We start from the raw sequence: 4,927 nt of genomic DNA, 5'->3' as shown, positions 1-4,927 counted from the left end.
AAAACGACGGACAGCGGTATGATTCGGGCTCCGCACTTTTAGACCGCGGTACTTAAAACCCGGGGGGGGGGGGGGGGCGGGAGGGGAGCATTTCTGCGCTCTCCAACTCCACCCCCCCCCTTAAATCCTTTTTCTTTTTTTTTTTTTTTTTTTTTTTTCCCCCCCTGCGAGTTTTGGGTTTAAAACTCGGGTTAAATCCCGAATTCCACACGGAACTGCCGGCAGAACCCTCTTTAAAAACCCAATTATTTCTCCCAGGTCGAGCGATGGGAGCCGGTTGCTTCCCCCCCCATCCCGGCACCCCCATTCCCGGCTGTGCCCCCGCTTTTTGGGATACCACCCCCCCCCCCCCCCCCCCACCGCCGGCAGCCCCGGAGGCTGCAACGAAAATAAAAAAAAGAAAGAAAAAGAAAAAAAGAGGGGAAGAGGAGTTAACTTCGCGTCCTTTGTCATTTCTATTTGTTTGTTAGTTCTGTTTACTTCCCCCCACTAATCTGGGGTTACTCTGATCAACTGCGCATCAACTAATTTAATTAAAAAAAGCTTATTTTATAATCTGACCGGGGAGGGGGAGGGAAATCTCCGTTTCTGATTTTTATTATTTCCCCCCACCCCCCCACCTTGCCTGCTGGATGCGATCATTATTCTTGCATTTTTCTAATGAAATGTAAGATTACAAATTAATTGAATTGCTTTCCCCCCTTCAATCTGTCATCTTTGTGAAATTTGGGGCTAATCGTAAATAAATTTGCAAATATCCAAAGAGAGCAACTGGGGGTGGGGTCGCGTTGTGCTTTCCGGGGGGGGGGTGGGGGGGAAAGGGCTGTTTTGGGGCATCTCTGTGCAAAAAGCGGAGAGAACCCAGCGTGGAGGGTCCCGTTGGGGCCCCCTCTGCCAGGGCTCACTCGCCCCACAGGTCCTCCCCCCCGCTTCTGCTTCCAGTTTCCCTCCCCATCAATTCTGGGGGAAAACCAGCAAAAAAAAACCCAACCAAACAAAAAAAAAAAACCAAAAAAACCCCCACCCCACCGAACAAAAGAGAGGTTTGAATGGCTGGGAGATGAAAAAGGAGTCAGTTTGTTTTAAAAATAAAAAAAAATACAAACCCACTGATTTTGGCTGATTGTATAGGAAAAGGGAGCAGCAGCAGCTTAAAAAAAAAAAAGTGTCCCCCAAAAGCTGGGACACCTTCCCCCCCCCACCCCGAGGTGACTCTGCCACCCGCAGCCGATGCGGATGCCGAGGGGTCCCGCAGCAGCGAACGCGGCCGCTCGGTCCTTCCCACGCCGCGTCCAGCCGTCCCCACGGACGCTGGGTCCCAGCCCCCGGGAAAAGAAAAACACACACAAAAAAAAAAACCCAAAAAACTTAGCCTAAATAAAATAAATTATAAAATAAAATGAAACGCACTCATCTGGCGAAGAACGCACCATTGCCCCGTCAAACTATAGCAGCACTGGAAATCCTGGGAAATAATAAATAAATGATTTGTGTAGTTTAAGCTTTCCACTTGATCCTCTAATATTCTTTTCATCGGTTTTAATGATTTTATTTATTTTTTTTTCATACCTAAACACAGCTCCTGCCTTTAGAGCCGTAGAGATTAACTAGTGTATTATTTTTTTTAATTTACAGCACAGTTCTGTTAGAAAGCAACTAGATTTTTTTTTTTTTTTTTTTTTTTTTAAAACTTGAGATTTGTCCTTTTTGCCTGCTGGCACCTTCAGTCACTATTTGATGACGTTTCTTGTAAAAAGGGCGCAAAACCAACACGTTTCATATCACGTAAATAATTTTTACATGCGGCAAAAAGTTATTCCTCTTGTTAACCCTCACTCGAGCTGATGCATCGCCTCGTGGATGCGTACACAGACGCTCCCACGCCCGCAGGTTTTACAGTATTTCGTATTTGTCCCGCACTCGTGCCATTTGCCGACAGCTTTTCGTCTTCAACTCCGAGTTTTCACCAAAAATCAAGGTGTCCCAGGGTGGAAAATCACTTCATAAATACGTTTTATTGCTGCTGCTTCCCCCAGGAGCCGGGGGCAAGAACTAGGGTTTTCACTCTTCTCTTGCAAATAGGGAAAAGGGAAGATTCGTCCCCAGAAATCTCCGCTCCGAGACACGATAAGAGGTGACCCAGCACCTGGGCTTGCTCCCTACCCCCTTGGGCTACCCACAGCCTGGGCACCGCTGCCACCGGGCCACCCCTGGGCACCGCCAGCAGCCACCGCGAGTCTCGCGAGAGGTGTTTGTCCCCTTTGCCCTCGCCCAACCTTTGCTCCAGCATCCTGGTCCCCAAAGCAGGACCCTTCAGTCGTCACCCAGCTTCTATTGTCACCGACAGACGCATTTTAGGAGAAAAAGAATAATGAATAAATCAGATATCCCAGGTCCTGCGCTGCCAGGGGCTTCCCAGCAGCAGGATGGGGAGACCGCTCTCGCGGAGGGGTGAATTTATAACGAGCCTTAAAGCCCCCATAAATTACAACTTAGTATTTGTCTACAGAAGAAGAGGGTCGCGCCGGAACTGGCAAAATCAGCAGGTGGCATTTAGGAAAGGACGTATCTCCAAAATCTCCAGCAATTTAAACCCGCGTTTTAATATTTCCTTCGGGAGGTTTCAAACTTTCGGTAACTTAATGCAACCCCAAAGTGGATTTCAAAGCCAGGTGTCACTCAGACAGGTTGGGGACGTGGCCGGGGGGTGGGGGGAAGCTGAGTGCTTCCCCCCAAAGCAGGCCCCACATTTTCCCCTAAAAAGACCCCCAAAGTGTGAAAAAAACAAAACCAGACTCAGGTGTGCCCAGTGCCTGCCTTCATTTGAACCCTTTTTTCCCGCCCCCCACTCTATAAAATGCTGTTTTCCGAGGAAAACATCCCAGCCTCGTGGGGGATAACGGTTCCCCCTGTGCAAAACCCGTGCATTCCAGCCCTCCACCGTATTTCCACGAGGAGGAAAAATTCAGGACAACATCTATTCCCTTTGAAACCCAAACGGCACAACGCGCTGTCATTGTTCCCTCTTATAAAGCAGACAGGACCATTTCTCTGCTGATCCTTCTTTTACGGCTGCCATCCCCCCTTTTCTTCCTAATCCCCCATTAGAAATAAAATAAAATAAAAAAAAAAAAATCATTTGGAATGATACCGGGAGTCAACCGGAATATTCATTTGGAATACCATTGGAATGATAAAGCCGTACGTACATATCCTTTAATTCTATATCGACAATTTCTGATCACATTGGGGCGGCTTTTCATTTCTTTCGAATCCTGATCACTTTTTATTCAACCTTTATCTCCGGCATCGCCTTCCGCCACGGGAAGAGCCAAGCCCCTGATCCTTCTTTCTCCGCGAGTAACCCGGGCAAAAAAAAAAAAAAAAAAAAAAAAAAAAAAAAAAGTGCTTTTTTGGTGCACGCACAGTTAAGCGACGCGGCAGAGGGGATTCCTGCGCCCGCCCTCGCTCCGGCATCGCAGGGACGACTCCGTCAACGCCATCGCTCCGGCTGCAGCGCCAAAACCTCGGCCGGGTAATGGCTGAAGCCAAATCTATGACAATTTACACCAAACACAGCCCTGAGCCCAGGGGGGGGTGTGTTTAACCTGATATTTCATCGGGATGGGTTTAGCGTTTTCTCCGTGGGCTTTTTTCCCCCCCTTTAGCGCTCGGGTTCCAGCAGTAGTTACGGGATTTAGCGCACAAGGGCTTCTAAGATGACTAATCCTATTAAACTTCTGCAAACAGGCAGGGTAAGAGCCGTCGGCCGCCCAGGGCCGTGGAGAGGGGGACACGCACGATGGCAATGACCCCGAATCCTCGGGAAAGACGAGGCGCCTGGGGACTAAGCTGGGAGGAGCCTTCTTTGTGCTTCCCCATCTCCGTGACAATCTGCCCCAAAACTGGCTCCCGCGGGCTGGGACACGGGTGCAGGTTCGCCCCAAGGTGCCTATGGGTCGCGGGGGTGGGATGGAGGGTTGTACCCCCAAAACCCCGGGGTCAGTCCCCATCCCTCCTCCCCACGGCTCCACCACCACCAGGCAGGGACAGGGGGACACCGAGGAGCCTGAGCCACACCGGCCTCCCCATCGCCCCCACCCCGGGGACCAGCACCCTCCTCCCCTCGAGGACACCAAGGTCCCGTCCGTACAACAGGCCATCCCCTGCCACCCACCCCAGGAAAACCCTAAAAGCCCGACGGGGCTGGGGGGGGGGGACATGACACACAGGTGAAGGCCCCCACCCTGAAATCCCATTTTTTTCCCCAAAAAAACCCCACCAGTGCTTCCCAGTGCCAACGGAGCGCTCGCGCCCTGGCACGCACCACGGAGAAAAGAGGGCAGCAGCTGCCAGGCTGCGCCGAAGCAATGACATTTATTGGGGGGGGGGGGGGGCGGTGGGGGGGGGGGTGTCGATGGGGGCAGCTGGCAGCTGATTATTATTATTACTACTTTTTTTTTTTTACTCATCTTCCTTTAAATAAGATTGTTCCAATTCACAAAGCACTCGCCTGGAACAGGTTTCAGAGAGGAAAGACGCGGGCGCAGGACGCGCCGCAGCCATGCACAGAAAAAAGAGCTTTAAAAAAAAAAAAAAAAAAAAAAAAAAAAGAGGAATCCACATCTATTTAGGCGTGGAAGTCTCTTTTCCAAGCTGATCCGAGCCTGTGGAGGCCGCGGGGTGTTATTTGGGATTTTTACCTAAAGATTTACCCAACCGGGGTTTTATAGGAATGAGGTTTGGTTTTAGTTTTTTCCCCCCCTCACGCAGCGAACAGGAGCCGCGTCTCTGGGGTCACCCCCACACCAGCCCCTTCCCAAACCCCATCCACCTGCCCGCAGCCGCCGCCACCACCCTCCCGCCCGGTTTGAGGTTTGGACAGGGACCGGTTTCCACCTGAAAGTGTTGGGAAATGCCCTGTAAA

This window comes from Chroicocephalus ridibundus, chromosome 21 (assembly GCF_963924245.1).
Source record: "Chroicocephalus ridibundus chromosome 21, bChrRid1.1, whole genome shotgun sequence".
In the NCBI taxonomy this organism is placed as follows: domain Eukaryota; kingdom Metazoa; phylum Chordata; class Aves; order Charadriiformes; family Laridae; genus Chroicocephalus; species Chroicocephalus ridibundus.
This window is presented reverse-complemented; position numbering follows the sequence as displayed.